Source organism: Gracilinanus agilis, chromosome 3 (assembly GCF_016433145.1).
Source record: "Gracilinanus agilis isolate LMUSP501 chromosome 3, AgileGrace, whole genome shotgun sequence".
NCBI lineage: Eukaryota > Metazoa > Chordata > Mammalia > Didelphimorphia > Didelphidae > Gracilinanus > Gracilinanus agilis.
Genome location: NC_058132.1, coordinates 338,207,537 through 338,225,827, shown reverse-complemented (window position 1 = coordinate 338,225,827; position 18,291 = coordinate 338,207,537).

Below are 18,291 nucleotides of genomic sequence, written 5' to 3'. Positions count from 1 at the left end.
ATTGCTATAATTAGTATTATAAATAAGCATTTCTTGAATATCTCCTATCTTCATAGCACCATATTAATAACTTATAGGACCCATAAATAGTTAGGAGACAATATTCAATAACTTCATCATCTAGCTGATGAAACAATACCCATATACTTAAAAGAAATAGAGAAAAAAGTAATGTCTGTGATAACACAATCCAAGCTACATGCCTAAATTAAGATAGCAATCAACATAGAACAGAGTTAGTCTAACTTGTGCTATTAAAAGTATAAGGACAATAAAAACCAAAACAAAGAAATGTGTATTAATTTTATTCAGCACCACTAACTCTTTTTAGTATCTAGCTAGACAATCATATTGCAGAGGCTAGATGAAGGAGAAGGTACACAGAAGCATGTGTTCTCTATAAAATTACTGTAAAATTCTGAATAATGAAAAAATATGAAGGAAGGTGGCCTACCAGTACCAGATCTTAAACTGTACTATAAAGCAGTAGTCATCAAAACAATATGGTACTGATGAAGAGACTGAATAAATCCTTTTGCACCAAGACCCATAAAAAGATGAAGTGAAATAATTTTTCAGCCAAAACAACTTAGAAGACCCACAGAAAGAATATAGTACATGGGGTGGGGAGAGGTAAAACACAAAGAAGAGCACAAGAGAAGGTCCCATCTAGGTAACAGACCTAAAGCATAGCTAAAATAGCAACATGGCTTCCAGAGCTCTCAATAAAAATTGGTAAGGGGAGGGGGTCAGACAGCTAGTCAGAAAGATATTACAGGGGTCCCTTGGCTGGTTCTGGATTCAAGACTCCTGTTGAATTGTCCATATGCAGATTCAGAAAGCAGTCCTGGGGAACACTCTGAGGGGACGAGGAGCACTAGCACACACTAGTGATTGTGGCCACATGGGATCAGGGGACCTTAGTTATAGTCCCAAAGAAGAAAAGAGTGCCTGTGATTACCAGCCCAGAGGACAGGTCTACAGAGTATTTAACACACCTCTCCCTGTATCAGACCATCCTGGAAGGATTGAGAACATATAGACTCCCAGAGTCAGCTCTGAAGGCAGCTTGGGATAAAGAACTTTAAGCTTGGGATAATCCTCCCTTTACCGCAGGTACAGACCTCCAATTTAAATTTTATTTATTTAAATTTTAAAATTTCTAAATTTCATTAAAATTTATTAATTATATATTAATTTACTTATATTTAATGTATAGTATATAATATAAAATATATTATAGATAAATATATAAAAGTAATTTATTATATAAATTATTTAATAATATTTATTTTATTAAAATTTAAATAATTTTTAAAATGATAACATTTTAAATTAAAATAAAAAGACTTGAAAATGAACAAACAGCAAAAAAGAAACTCAAACAAGAAAAATATTTTGGTGACAGAGAAAACCAAAACAGACTCAGAACACAAAAATGTCAATACTGCTGTATTCAAAGCCTCCAAAAAGTACAAATTTTTCTCAAGCCTAAAAAGAATTAATGAAAGAGCTCAAAAAGGACTTTAAAAATCATATAATAGAAGTATAGGAAATATTGAGAATAGAGATTAGTAACAGCAAAGTCTTAGGAAAATAGCCAAAAGCCTGATAAAGCAGGCCCAAAAAATACTGAAGAAATTAATACCTTAAAAACCAGAATAGGTAAATTAGTAAAAGAGGCACAAAAGTCTAATGAAGAGAATTCCATAAATAGAAGAATTCCCAAATGTCTGGGGGGGGGGGAATATATGTATGTGTGTGTGTGTATCCAAAAACGTACCTAAGAGACGAACTTCTTAGAAGGCAGAATTGTCCATATTGAAAAACACATATAAAAATTCATTGAGGGAAAGAACTCTATACAAAGTAGAAATGTGCAAATGGAAAAGGAGTTACAAAATGTATTCAGGAAAATCATGTCTTTTTTTTTTTTTAATAAACCCTTACCTTCCATCTCGGAGTCAATACTATGTCTTGGCTCCAAGGTAGAAGCGTGGTAACAGCTAGGCAATGGGAGTTAAGTGACTTGCCCAGGGTCACACAGCTGGGAAGTATCTGAAGTCCTTGAAGTCAGGATCTCCTGTCTCTATGCCTGGCACTCTATCCACTAAGCTACCCAGCTGCCCTCTAGCCCTTTAACCCTGCTTCCCTAATGAATGTTGACTTGAATTGATTTTTTTAATAACATATCTTTTGCTTTTAAATCAACTTAATTTCAGGATAGATCCCCACACCCCCTTACACACACATACACACTTGTGAGGTAGAGCTTGTAACAGAAAAACTGAATTGTCTAAAATACTAAGGCAAGTGAATTATATAAGACTTCCAGCTAATAGAAAATAGAGATAGGATTTCACTGCTCACTAAATAATGACTGATCTCATTTCTATAGTACTTCAGGATTCATAAGATGTTTTCCTTATGGCAATCCTGCAAGGCAGGTCATGTAAGCATGAGTGTTCATTCCCATTTCACAGATTAGGAAACTGAGGATTCTCAGTTCCACATTTCCCTCAGAGAAGGGAATTAGCCTGACATCACACAGCTAGGAAGTGGCAGGTACAAGGATTTAATTCAGGTCTCTTGATTTAAAAAACAAGGCTCTTTTTACTATCTTGTAGCAGATCTGGCCTTCTGTTCTCTCCCCATCACTTACTGCATCTTAACGTCTTGGTGTGGGCAAAAGTAATACAGACACCCAATGGAATTGCTCATTGGCTATGGGAGGGGAGCAGGAGGAGAGGAGGGAAAGAACATGAATCATGTAACCATGGGAAAATATTCTTAATTAATTAATTAAGTGAACTTTTAAAAAAAGTGATTCAGAACACCTTGAGCCAGGTTGGTTTGCCTTTGGGAGCAAATACCATCAAATAATATCATTTATTCCTCTAACTACAGCCTTCCCTTCTATAGCTCAACTTTCCCCATTGAGGTTTCAATATATTGAGGGTCAACAGAAGAAATTAAATGGGGTGGCAGGGGCAGCTGGGTGGCTCAGTGGATTGAGTGCCAGGCCTAGAGACAAGAGGTCCTGGGTTCAAATATGGCCTCGGGCACTTTCTGGCTATGTGACCTTGGGCAAGTCACTTAGCTCAGATTGCCTAGGCCGTGCCTCTCTTCTGCCTTAGAACCAAAACATAGTATTGATTCAAAGATGGAAGATAAGGGTTTAAAATTAAAAAAAAAAAGAAATAAAATGGTAATTTTTTTGCATGTTTTGTAGAAGCTATGACAAAAAAAGCATGCAAAAACCAGTAAATGATACAGAAAAAGTTTAGAAATTTAGAAATGCATAAATAGCATTATATAAAATCAACATATTTTATCTTTTAATACCATAAATATACACAATTTCTTATACTGTAAGGACCTCATTAAAACAAAAATAAAGAACTTGGACTTCTTCTCTGCTACGAAGGGAGGGCCAAAAACATTTAAGCAGATTTTCCGGATCTAGGGGGTGCCGTGCCCCTAGCCCCGTGATATGAGGGGATGCCTGTATTTGCTAACCTAAGTCTTGTATGTCTTAGTCAGGAGTCCCCTATCCAAATTCCCAGGGAGCTCCATTAATTCTGGCTGTCTAGGTGGAAGGGTGTGCCCCCTTAGTTCTGGGAAAAGACAGATAAGAATGTTTCACCAACACTATCTAGCCCAAGACCTTGAGAGGAGGCAGATTCTCCCACAACCATCCTTTTTCCCTTCTTTCTTTGCCCCCCACCCCCCAACAACTTTAATTTAAAAAACCTCTGTAGGCTCCAAAACAAACACCTGGTATCCCCATCAATTAAAATATTGAAGAATCTTAGGTTAAATGGAGAAAAAACTGATAAGGAAACAGCATTCTGCCTCTAAGATGGGCCTTTTTCTGTGTTTAAAAGGAAAACTGAGATTACTTTGCTGCTATTATCTTATTAGTTTGGCCCACACATTGTGCTTTGTTGAGACTAAGTCACCATTTAGTGTAGGAGTTTTTAACCAGGGGAACCAATGTAAGTGATCTTGTATTTTATTTTAGTTTTAGATTTTTATTATTATTTATTTTATTTGATGCTTTCAAGAACTTTATTCTGGAAATCCTCAAGGGCTGATTACGAAAACTGCCATTTGCCTCCAGAGAGAACTGATGGAGTCTGACTGCAGATGGAGACATACTACATTTCCCTTTATTTCTTCACTTTTCTTTTATTTGTTCAAGTTCTCTTTTAAAAAGGACTAATATGAAAAGATGTTTTACTCTATTACACATGTAAAATCTATATCACATTGCTTGCTGTCTCAGGGAAGGGAAGGAGAGGTAAGGAGGGTAAGAACTTGGCTCAAATTTCAAGAAAATGAAGATTTAAAAATTGTTTTTCATAATTGAGGAAAAAAATGAAATATTATGGGGGAGAGGAAGGATGCTATTCTGGGAAGGAGGCCATGAACTTTACCTCTCTGTGAGAAGAGGAGAAATATAAGATGATTGCCAAAGGAGTCCATGACACAAAAAAGGTTCAGAACCCCTTGATTTAGTGTTATATAGAATTTGGTAACCCCACAGATCAGAAAGGAATATCTTTCCCATAGGGAGCTCTGCAAGAACCAGTAGTCAGACTCTCTTAGCTTCACTATCCACTGCCCTGTCATTTGTCCCTCTGGGTGTTGTCCTACAATGAATTTAGTTCTAGATACTTGAGTTTGTGTATAGATCGCATTTTCTGTTCTTCTGGGATGTCTGCCTGGAACATTTGCTACTCAATGGTAAGTAACAGACAAGAATGACCAATCAATTCTCCTCTTGGATGAAGACCTGGTAGGATGAGACTCCTATACTTGACATAGGGGAGATGGCTGTTCAAAGAACTTGAGGCAATTTTAACATGATAAGATTGTGGGTACAGGATTGAGACACTAAGACATTAATGACTTTTTTCCTTTTAGTTTTTTTTAGATGAGACTAGGTTTCCCTATCTCACACAGGCTCAAAGGTCAGTGACCACCGAGCAGCATGGATGCTTTAACTTGCTCCATTTTTCCAAGCTGGGCTACTTCTTCCCCTTTTAGGCAGCCTGGTGGTCCTCTGCTCCTGAGAACTCACCAAATTCATGCTGGTTCAGAATGGGCAGTTCTGCTACAGCATCTTAGACAGCGAGGAGATCCAATCAGTCAATACCTAAAGAAATTCATTCAGACTCATCACTGGAAGGTCAAATACTGAAACGGAAACTTAAATACTTTGGCCATACGATGAGAAGACAGGACTCATTGGGAAAGACCCTAATGTTGAAGGCCAAAGGAAAGGGGGACAAAAGAGGTTGAGATAGATGAATAGTGTCATGGAAACAATGAACATAGACAGACTTTGAGAGACAGTGGAAGACAGAAGGACCTGGTGTTCTGTGGTCCATGAGGTCACAAAGAGTTGGACATGATTGAATGCCTGAACAGCAACAACAGGAACTCTCAGACTCAAGTGATACCTTAAGTGAGCTGCCCCCTAAGCAGGAGAGAGCACGAGCATTGAGTCACCTTTTAAATTAAAAACAAGCAAACAAACAAAATAAAACAATCTAGATGGGTTCTCGACTTAAAAATATACAAGAAGTATAAAAATTCACTTAGAAATAAAATCTTGGGCTAAACATTTTTTTTTAAATCCTTACTTTCTGTCTTAGAATCCATACTAAATATTGGTCCCAAGGCAGAAGAGCAGTAAGAGCGAGGCAATGGAGGAGTCAAGTGAGATGCCCAGGGTCCTACAGCTAGAAAGTATCCGAGGTCATTTTTGAACCCAGGACCTTTTGTCTTCAGATTTGGCTCTCTATCCATTCAGCCATCAAGCTTCCCCAGGCTGAACTTCTTTTAATTTTTTTTTATTATTATTCCTATTTATTTGCCTCAACTAAAGGGGGAGGGGAAATGAATTTGATGTGAAATAAGGGAACCTGAGTACTTGTTTCAAATTTTAACTTGCCAGTATTCTGGACAAGACAGCCCACATCTCTCAAAGAACAAGAATATGGCAATTAGACAGTTTTTGCAGAACACTGGGGTTTGGAGGCATAACTAATAAATTACTCCAAGACCTCTAAGCTTCAAAAGCAAATTTCTAAAACCCAAGTCATTCTTTATACACACATGGAAACCCTTTAGAATATCATGAAAAAATAAACTTTTATTTCAAAAATAAACATTGAAATTTTAAAAGAAAAGTAGAAAACCAATTTCCCTGAGAGGAAAGGTCTGTTTTAAATCTCAGAAGACCTCATCTGAATTTCAAAGGGCGGTAACAACAGGCAGTGATAACTTACTAAGGCCCACAGCCCAAATAAAGAACAGGATGTGACAGGAACACATCACTAGACCTGTTGATTCTCCCAGCCCTTTCCCTAGTGGCACTGCATATCTCTGTCTCAATGTTTCTATCTTTGTGTCCCTTTTGTCTCTGGACTATATTTCGACTTTTCCTTCATCATTCTTTTCATCTCTTTGCATCTTTTTTCCCTTTATGTCTGTCCTTTTCTGCATGTATATGTGTATACATATATGCACATATATTCATATCCATATGTGTGTATACACAAATAGAGGGCTATATATAGAGAGAGGGTTTCCTTCGTTTCATGTGCTTGTCTTTCTTGGGGCATACTCTCATCCCTAGGATGCTCGGTCCTCATTTCTTTACCTTCCTTTTTCTTCCTCCTGCTTCCCAAATCCCCTAGACCTCCTTTTCTCTTAGGGAGGTGATGTGTCTTGCAAATGCCTATCAGTGTCATGCTTATGGCTGCAGGAAAGTCGGTTTCTCACTTTCTATTGAGTATTCTCCCTCTTGTCCCTGTGGCCCTTTCCAATTCTCCATGTTTTACAGTTTTCCATTATTATACAACCCTGAGGTTTAGGGTTGCCCCCAGAATGGAGCATTCCACATATGATGGCTAGAGATTCAACCCCTTGCCATTCCACCTGCCCAGTCTGCAGGACTCACAGTAGCAAAGTCTACATTTGCTCTTCTGCACCGCAGTTCGGGCTCACGCTGTGCCTCTAAACCCAAGGCAGCATGTTTGCTCCTCTTCTCCCCAGACAGTTCCTGGGTCCAGGATCTTGGTGGTGTTCACAGCTCTCCCCAGAAGACGTAGTCTTGGAATTCTCATTGCTTGGCTGCTTAGTCCAGCTGCTGACATCCCTGGAACCTAGAGGTTCCCTAAGGGAGGGCTATTTGGCCAAAAAGACCCCTAGTCCACCCTTTGGTCTCTGACACCTGTGTGCCTTCAGCTCTCTCCACAGCTTTAATACTCCTGTTTCAACATTTGGACTTAAGTCCAAGGGCTCAGCTTAGAACTATGATAGCCTCAACTTGAAATATCTTTAACAAGGTATTGATGGGTAAATAGCTGTCTAAACTAAGGATATTTCTCTCTCTCATTCCCTGTTAAGATGTCCTTTATCATCCTAATGTGGGGCGGCTAATGAGGATGTGCTTTCCATCAGGAAATGTCTTCGTAGGCAGAACCAAGATCTCTGCCTGTAAACCCCAACCTGGACCAGTCCTCACCTGATCAAACCTTCCTCCAGTCAGCCTTATGTTGGGTGATGGTGTTTCCATGGTTGTTTTTAGTTTATTATAGTGACAAAAAATGTAGCAGATGGCATTGGGAGGGTATAGGAGATGCAGTGATGCCTTGATACACGAGCACCTTAAGTCACGAGCAATTTGGGATACAAGCAGTCACGATTGGGATTTTTTGCTTTAAGTCACTAGTGGTTATTTGAATCACGAGTTTCTACCACCCTCCGCTAGATAGCCTGCTGAATGTTCGGTTTCACAGGTTACACGAGGCTGTCTTGCTTAGTTCAGTGTTATCTGGCTGTGCGAGCATCTGTATTGAGCTGCTTTAGCTTTCTTCTTTCTTTTTGTCTTTATTATCAGTTTTTTGGGCAAATTTCTTAACTTTTAACCATGGAGCCTAAGAAAATGAGTGCCAAGGGCAGTGCTGAGAGAAAGAGAAGGATGATATCCAGGAAATGAAAGCAAGAAATCATTGAAAAACATGAGCGAGGTGTGCATGTTTCTGACTTGGCAAAGGAATACAGTTGTAATACATTGATAATATGTATGATTTTGAAGCAGGAGTCATTAAAGGTTATTTCTTCCAGGTGTGAACCCCAACATGAGGCCATCTGGAATGCCATGGGCTCCCTGGCCTCATAGGCTGCTAAGGATGGCAAAAAGGAGAAGAAAGAGGAAGACAAGAAGTGGGACCAGAAGGGAGAGAGTGCTCAGTCTCCTCTCAGGGGGCTGAAAAGGAAGGGGGGGGGGTGACACAGTGGTTTAGGTGGTGGGCTTGTGTAATAGTTACAACCCAAATAAAGTTTGGTGGTTTTTGTTTTTTTTTTCAAAAACAAAAAAGACACACCCAGAAAAAAATTGTAACAGGTCATGTGTTGGAGCTGTGTGATAACACTTGTTTCACACATTATCAAAACGTTCTGAAAGGGAGGAAGAAACAAACTTCCATGGAAAGGTTTTTTTGTTGAAACAGCTTCTAAGAGAAATCAAGGAAAGTGTGGCATAACAGCCAAAATTCAATGAAGAAAATGATGATCAGAAAAGTAAAAAAATAAAAATTAAGTTTAGCAATAAAGTTACGTACCATAAGTAATATATGAGGTCAAATTTGCATTTAAAAGTAGCATTATGTGTGTAGAAAGTAAGTTATGTTAAGTGATAGCCCACGAAATGAAAACCTCCTCCAATATCTTCACCTGACCTTGAAAGTAAATAATATTTTATAAGCAAGTTTATTTCTTTATAGTCTTTCTTATTATCTATAAATATATTTATTTGTTTTTTATAAAGTACATTTTCATATTTAAAAGCATATAAAACAAAAAAGTGTGTGTTTTTGGGGGGCAGAACAGATTAATTGCATTTCCATTAATTTAAATGGGGAAATTCAATTTGACACTCGAGCAAATTGAGTTACAAGCTTGGCCATGGAACGAATTAAACTCGCATGTCAAGAAATCACTGTACTTTAGAACCTCTGGACGATTCATGGACCAGCATATTCAAGGACCTCCGACTAAATAATGGCAATATACAATAGAGTTGAGACAAAATGCTTCTGTATCATCAGTGTGTAATCACTCACTGTATTTCAGTCTCTGCACTAACCCAAACAACTGGATTTATCACTAAATAAAATAATTACTAAATAAAAAACCTACGTGACCTGGAAAATGGAGCCTTCTGGAATAAACAATATGGGCCTTTATAAAAATGTTTTATTTCAAGTGTCATTCATGGCGCATTCCCTGTGTGCTATGCTGTAGACCACTGCCTAACCTGCCCACTCCTTGAACCTCTGACAGTGGAAAGGCAGAATCTGTCCTGAGGGTATAGGTAGGCAGGGCAATTTATCTGGTGATGCTGAGAATGGGACTCAAATCTTTTGTCCCACACTATAACCAAAGTGCTGTTTGTTGGTTCATGGGAAACCTTAACCATTCCATATGCAGAGATGGGTTGGGCACCAGAAATGAGCTCCCACCCATGTTCTTCCTTCTCCCAAAGCCAAAACAAACTCATGATGTTTTGATGGTGTCATCCCAAAGGATGTGTTTCCTCTGGCTATACTTGAGTTTCCAAAAATGGAAAACCATAATCAACTCACCAATTCACTTAGAACCAGCAAATCACTTCATCCACTTCCCTGGGCCTCAGTTTCCCCATCAGTAAATGAATGGGTTGGACTAAATTGCCTCTGTCCCCTCTTCTAGTTCTAAATCTATAATTTTATAGACCAGTTTTTATTGAATCTGTTTTATTTACACTGCATTGTAAATAGGAACAAAGCCACTTTCCTTCTCTAGGAAATTTTTTCTTCATTCCACAGTGAAGGGACTGGGCGAGATGACTGTTGATATTCCTTTCCAGCTTTAACATCCATAGTTCTTTCCCTTATATATATTAAAATATTTTTGATAAATGTATTTTATTTTATCAATTACATGTAATAACAAATTTCCACAAGTTTTTCAAGTTATATGATACAAGTTATATGATATCCCCCTTCCCACTCCCAGAGTTGGCAAACAATTTGATCTGGGTTACACATGTATTATCAGGCAAAGCATTTTCATATTGTTCGATTTTGTAAGAGAATCATCATGTAAAACCAAACCCCTCAAATAAAAACCCAAATAAACTAAAATGAAAAATCATATGCTTTGATCCAATAGTTCTTTCTCTGGAAGTGGATAACATTCTTTGTCATAAGTCCCTCAGAATTGTCCTGGATCATTCATTGCATTACTGAGAGTAGCTAAGTACTTCACAGTTAATCATTTCACAATATTTCAGTTCCTCTGTACAATGTTCTCCTGTTTCTGTTTATTTCACTCTGCATCAGTTCAGGTAGGTCTTTCCAGTTCTTTCTAAAATTGTCCTGTTCATTATTCCTTAAAGCACAATAGTATTCCATCACCATCATATACTATGATTTGTTCAGTTATTCCCCAATTGATGGACATCTCTTCAGTTTTCAAATCTTCCCTAAAGATCACAAATCTTGTGCTAAAGATCACAAAAAAGCAGCTATAAATATTTTTATACAAGTAGTGCCCCTTCCCTTTTTTATCTCTTTGGTTTACAAACCCAGTAGTAGAGATAAAAAACAATACATACCCTTTGATCCAATTGGATCAAAGGGTATGTATTGTTTTTTAGTCCTTTACACATAGTTCCAAATTGCTCTCTAAAATGGCTGGATCAGTTCACAACTCCACCAGTAATGCATTAGTGCCCCAATTTTATCACATCCTTTCCAACATTTATCACTTTCCTTTTCTGTCATGTGGGCCAATTTGGTAGATTTGAGATGATATCTGAGAGTTGTTTTAATTTGCATTTCTCAAATCAAGAGGGATTTGGAACATTTTTATAATTATTGATAGCTTTGATTTCTTCATCTGAAGACTGCTTATCCTTTGACCATCGTCAACTGGAGAATGGCTTGTTATATATAATATTTTATTTTTTTCCAATTACACGCAATAACGATTTTCAATGTTTGTTTCTAAAATTTTAAGTTCCCAATTGTCTCCCTCTATTCCTTCCCTCTCCACTTAATAAGATGGTAATCAATTTGCTATTGGTTGTACATGTGTGATCATGCAAAACACATTAGTACATTGGTCATGTTGTGGAAGAAGAGCCATATGACACAAAAACAAACAAAAAACCACAAAGAAAATAAAGTAAAAAATAGCATGATTCTATCTGCATTCATACTCCATCAATTCTTTCTCTGGAGGTAGGTAAAGGGCATTTTTCATCATGAGTCCTTTGGAATTATATCATTATATTGCTGAGAATAGCTAAGTCATTCATAGTTGGTCATCATATAGTACTGCTGTTACTGTGTACTATATTCTCCTGGTTCTGCTCACTTCACTTTATACCAGTTCATATAGTTCTTTCCAGGTTTTTCTTGAAATCATTGTTTGTCATTTTTTGTAGCACAATAGGATTCCATTACAATGACGACTGAACCTGAACAAGCACAATTTGTTCAGCCATTCCCCAATTGAGGGGTATTTCTTTCATTTCCAATTCTTTGCCATCACAAAAAGAACTGCTATAAACATATTTTCATAAAAGGATCATTTCCCTTTTTTCTTTTTTTATCTCTTTGGGATACAGACCTACTAGTATTGCTGGACCTAAGGGAATGTGCAGTTTTAAAACAATTTGGGAGGGCAGCTGGGTAGCTCAGTGGATTGAGAGCCAGGCAAAGGATGGTATAAAGATAGGATTAACTCTCCCCTTACTTATTTTTAAATTAATCAACAAAAAACTGAAAACACCCCAACTTAACACTTTCTAAAAGTGGGTGTCAACTCCAAAAGCAACTGACCACCCCCCTGGGCAGTGCTAGGCAAATTTAAAGACTGCAATTGGCTCCCATAAAGTGGAGGGACAGGAAGTGATATGGGAAAAGGACTATAAAAGTCCTGAACTTCCTGTCCAAGGGGTTCTTCAGCCTGAATTTTTGCCTTGGAGGTCTCAGACTGGGACTGTGGCTTGGAGCTAGCACTCAGGACTTTGACCTGGGACTCTGGCTCTTGGACTGCTTCTAGTAAGACTAGTCTTGGGTCTTTTCCTTTGGAGCTTTGGCTTGGGTGAGTGAGAAGCTGACCCTCCTTTCCTGGCTTCTGGAGAGATTGGTTCTGGAGAGGCCCCTCCTTGGAGGAGGCTGAGTGGATTGAACCCTTGTTTAATTCACCACTGAGTCCTCTGCTGAGGAGTTAATGAGTTCTGCCTGGGTTGAGCTGGGGGACTGGATCAACATTTAGGGTGAAAGGCTAGACTTCTTACTCTATCCCTCTTTTACATTTCTCTACTTTCACCCTTTCCACCTCTTTGTAAATAAAGCTATTGAAAGTCAATTTGACTTAAGCTATAATATTTTTAAATCGGCAACCACAGTATTATCTTATAATTCTCATATATTTAGTGAAACTCCTAATTTTAATTCCTTACAACAGGAGGTCATAGGTTCAAACCTGGCCTCAGACACTTCCCAGCTATGTGACCCTGGTCAAGTCATTTAACCCTGTGTCATTTAAAATTATTGTAAGCCCCTAGTCTTCCAGGGCTCCCTGCTACAACTTCCCCCAACACCTCCCATTTCCTTTGTGGGAGGTGTCAGAGAAAGTATAAAAGAGAAAGTGTGGCACCTTTTCACTCTCTGCTCTCTTGAGCCTGGCTGACTGATGCTATCTATCTACCCTGATCTCTCTCGGTACCTTTTTCCCTTTCTATCTACCTCCCAGTTTTTCCTAGACCTTCCCCTTTTAATATACATAAAACCTAGCTATTCTAAACCCTAAAGTTGCTCTCTTATCTTTTATTTGAGCCCCGAAGGGCTCTGGTCAATTTCCCCCTGCTGGGGCTGGGACTGCCACCTTCATTTCCCTTCCTCTACCTTCCTCTCTCCTTTCTCCCATCCATCCTTCCTCCTATCTATCTTCCATTCTCCCCCTCACAACCTCCAATGCCTAGCCCTGACTGCTCTTCTACCTTAGAACCAATACACATTATTGATTCTAAGACAGAAGGTAAAGGTTTAAAAAAAACCAATTTGGGCATAGTTCCAAGTTGTTCTCCAGAAAGGATGGATAAGTTTAAAACTCCATCAACAGGGCATTAGAATCTCAGTTTTCCTACATCTCCTCCAACATTTATCATTTTCTTTTTCTGTTTTATTAACCAATCTGCCAGCTGTGATACATCAGAGCTGTTTCAATTTGCATTTATCTAAATCAATAGTGATTCAGAGGATTTTTTCATATGACTATAGATAGTTCTGATTTCTTTATCTGAAAACTGCCTTTTTTAATCCCTTGGACATTTATCAATTGATATTCCACAATTCTATGATTCAAGGAATTGTTTTTAGATTAATTCTTGGTTCATTAATTCTTATTCTGATTTTTGAAATAAAAAGTTGGATCATGGTTTTAGAGCTGGAAGAGAACTTCAAGATCATTAAGTTTAAACTCCTCATTTTTACAGATGGAGAACATAAGACCTCAAGTAGTTAAGTGACTTGCCCAAGGTCATATAGCTAATTAGGTCTGAGGAGGAATTGAACCCCAACTTCCTGACTTTCTAGCAACCACTACCTCACACTACTTGCTACACAAATTCTTTGTCAAATCTCCAAGGTTATCCATTAAGGATTAAAAAAACAGATAAAGATTTTTCACGTATTGTTGGACAGTTATCTGCATGAAACAGAAGTGATACAGTAGAATGAGACAATAAACTATGTGTCACTGGAAAAGATGGCACTCAAGTAGCATTGTAAGGTGTGTATCCACCCAGCTGGACTGATGGTCCTTCTCTCCAATGGTGGTCCTCAACTGAGAAGCCCTGCATAACTATTCAGGACTGCAATTAACCTGTCACTAGAGACACAAGGAGCTTTGGCTCAGTTGGTATTCAGTGTCTGTCATCTCATAGGCCAATGATCAAGGGCCAAATTGATTCTTTTCTAAAAATTAATTAGTTTGCTTGTTACATTAAAATTCCCATCTATCTCCCTCACTTCCTCCTCTCCCTGCACTAGAGAAAGCATCATTTGACAAAAATCTATATGTATATATAAAACTCTGTCCTGCTTGGTTTTCTTTATTGGTTCTTTCTCTGGAGGTGGACATACACAAGTCATTCTTCAAATATTACTTCTGTTGCTGTCCTCATAGTTTCACATAGGTCTTTCCACATTTAAAAAAAATGAACCTGCTCATCATTTCTTATGGTACAGTAATATTCCGTGAAAGCTGTTGATTGGCTGAATTCTTCTGGTCTCCGTAGAGGCTGCTGCGATGTCCAATTGGTCATTGGTGCTTTCGCCATTTGCAGTTCATGCCACACTTTTGAAATATTCTCATTAAGGCAAAGCTGGGGAGGTCCCTGGAACTCTTTCTTAATGGTCAACCTTGAGCAATCAGTCAAGCAGGAGTTGGAGAATGAGTTCTCAGGGAGGGTGTGACATAGTTCTTGTCCTCAAGAAGTTTACAATCTAGTTGGGGAAAAAGACTCCCACATATTAAACAATTAGAGAGTTATATAAAACAGTGTAGGAGATATAGCTACACAGAAATGAGATGGATTTTTTTTTAAAGAAAGCACATCAATATTCATATAAATGAGAGTTTTCTCCCCTCAAAGTAGTCTCCCTGGGAGATTATACTTTTATTAAATCTGCTATTGCCTGAAGCATTTTTAAAAAAAGAAATCATCTTGCCAACTTCTTTCCCTTCCCTGTTGGAGAATTGTGACATAGAGGATAGAACAGTGAACTGAGAATCACAAAGACATAGGTTTAAAGCCTGCCTCACATACTTACCTACTATGTGACTGGACAAATCCCTTAACCTCTCTAGGCCTCAGTTTATTCATTTGTAAAATGAAAAGGCTAGACTCAAAAACCTTCAAGTTTCCTTCCAGCTCTAAATATATTTTCCTACATATAGTTCTATGAAAAATGTCTCCCTTTAGAAAAGCAAGTTCAAGGGGCAGCTGGGTATTGAGAGCCAGGCCTAAAGGAAGGTCCTAGGTTCTAATCTGGCCTCAGATACTTCCTAGCTGTGTGACCCTGGGCAAGTCACTTAACTCCCATTGCTAGCCCTTACCACTCTTTTACCTTGGAACCAATACACAGTATTGACTCCAAGACGGAAGGTAAGGGTTTTTAATTAAAAAAAAGAAAGAAAAAAAAGGGAAAAAAAAGGGAAAAAAAAGAAAAGAAAAATAAGTTCATAACAGTCAAGCTTAAGGCAAATTTCTACTCCAGGTCATTAAAGAGACATTTATGGGGGCAGCTGGGTGGCTTAGTGGATTGAAAGCCAGGCCTAGAAGCAGGAGGTCCTGGGTTCAAATTTGACCCTGTGTGTGACCCTGGGCAAGTCACTTAACCTCCATTGCCTAGCTCTTACTGCTCTTCAGCCTTGGAACCAATACACAGTACTGATTCTAAGATAGAAGGCCAAGTATTATAAATTTTTTTTAATTAAAAAAAGAGACATTTATTTTTGCTCCTGGATTTTTGTTTCTTTCTTCTTTGTGGGGATAAGGAGAGGCAACTTTTCTTTCCAGTTTTTTAATGATGGGACTCCTTCCACAAAGTAAACCCGTTTGTGGAAAGCACAATCATCTCCACAAATATTAAGTCGATCAGCAGAATATCTAGGGGTCACAATTATTGATTGCCATTTCCCTTTCCCTGTAGAAAAGCAGAAACTGTGCTGGTTATTCCATAGGTCCTGCTGCCCTTTGAGGAAATGCCTGTCTGATCTTTCTCCTTGCCATCTGCATGCAGAATTGAATGTGAGGGAAAGCAATAAATGAAGGATTTGGTGATTTTGTTAAAAAATATATTGTTGTTCTAAAAAAAAACTGGAGGCTGGAGAAAATTAGTAGGATAAGTTAGGGAGACATCTGAGGGTAAAAAGCATTTGAAGGCCAAAGGCCAACTAAATCTCTTGGGGTCAATAGAGGGATGTAACCACCTAGTTATGTCAGATTTATAGTCAGAAATACCTGGTTTAGACAAATGCTTAGACATTGTCTTGGGTGATCCTAGTTAACTTAAAAAAAAAACAACCAAAAAAAAAAAAAAACAACAAAAAACCCTTACCTTCCATCTTGGAATCAATATTGTGTATTGGTTTCAAGGCAGAAGAGTAATAAGGGCTAGGCAATGGGGGTTAAGTGACTTGCCCAGGGTCACACAGTTAAACGTGTCTGCAGCCAGTTTTGAGCCCAGGACCTCCCTTCCATCTCTAGGTCTGGCTCTCAAGCCACTAGCTACTAGCTGCCCCTTCCTAGTTAACTCCTTAACATCTCTCAGCATCAATTTTCTTATTTAATAAATAGAAATATAAATGTTTAAATTTATATTTTCAAATATTTTAACAAATAAATATTTTAAATATGTATTATAAATGACAAATATTATATAAATAGTTTAATTTTATTTTAAAATAAACATTATCGATTCTGTTCTTAAAATAATATGGAAATAATATTTTAAAAATAGAGAAGACACTATGTATATTGGAAATAAGGAACTAGGCTCAAAGTCAAGGAAATTGGTTCAGGTCCTGCCCTTGTGACAAATTGGCTTCGTGACCCTGAGTGTATTTAGTCTCCCAACACTCTAGACAGTTTTTACAAAGTATAAATTGATTGCAGAAGAGTCACTGATCTGCATTGGGAAAGCAAGTCCCTGCTCCTGGGAGCTGTCCCAACAGGTCCAGTCTCTAGCCCTAAAAGCCAGAGTCCTGAAATCATCTGGTTGGTAGAAAATCAAATGCATCCAGAAAGCCCTTTGCAGGATACATGAAAGCCAGTTGTTATTATCCAAATGGCTTGCACCTTGGCAATGCCAACCACTTCCTGCTAATGGGTGATGGTGGTTCTCAGCTCTACCTATGTCAGACAAGGAATGAGTTGCTAAAGATTTTTGCTCTTCTGATTCCTATAACATGGGGCATTTGAATGGAAGTTTAGAGGGAAGGGAGAGGTGTGAAAAAACCTGCCCCGTACGTCTCCTTCCTCCTGGTGTTGTAGGAGAAATACACTCAAGTGGGTAGCAGAGTCTTGTCCCAAGAAAGGGAGACAAACTCTGTTCTATCCAGAAGTAAGCAAAGAATTTTACTTGAAGAAGAGGTTGTGGAATGGCCTCAGCTCTAATCAGATAGGCTTAGGCTGCTCTACCAGCTGAAGCTGAAGGAATAGCAGCCTTCCAGGTGTGGAGTAGCAGCAACATGTGCAGAGTGGCAGCTTCCATGCCTCTGTGAACCAGGGTTGGCATATTTATTAGGGTCATCTCCCATTCCAGAGGAATCTTCACCTCTCCTGAAAACCCTGGAAAGTGGGCCAAATTCAAGTAGAGGTCTGTTTTGGGGTACACATCGACATAAAAGGAATAAGGAGTGTGCACAGGTTTAGGAGATTCTTCTGGAATGCCAGAACCCTTAGTAGCAAGTCTCATATTCCCTCCATTGTCCACCTGTCATCATCTGGATGTGGGAGAGGCTTTGATACCCTTCTAGAATGGGAATATGGGGGGTGGGAGATACAGCACAGTTCTAACAGTTCAGAACAATATGAGAAATTAATAAAACTGATTAGGCACAAAATCAGTGATATATTACTGAACCAGTACTAGTGATTGATGATACAGAATGGGTTACTGAGCAGTCTGCAATTCATGCTTGACTAATGCAGAAACTAGAGACTTTGCTGTTTAACCAGTGCCTACCTGGTCAGAATATGAGAGTCCCATTCCTATCACTGCCCTCACTGCCCACTGCCAGCCTCCATCATAGGAAGTAAAAACACACAAGGAAGAAGGAAGGAAGGGACAGAGGAAGGGAGGGAGGGAGGGAGGGAGAAAGGGAGAAAGGGAAGNGATTGTCTTAATGAAATTACAGTATAGAATCTCTTGGAGGTTCATTGAGAAGTGGTAACAATGAGTGAGAGAAAAAAAGGAGGAAGAAGAGGAAGAAGGGGAGAAAGAGAAGGATGAGGAGGAGGATGAGAAGGAAAATATCAATATCAATAAATAAACTCCACCAAAACTTATCTTTACATGGAGCATTTTCAGGAAGTTAGCTTACTTTGCTCTTTTGGTGTATTTTAATATTAAGTGCTCAATTTGTGCTACATAATTCTTTTGAAAATTTTTATTTAATTAATTTAGAATATTTTTCCATGGTTACAAGATT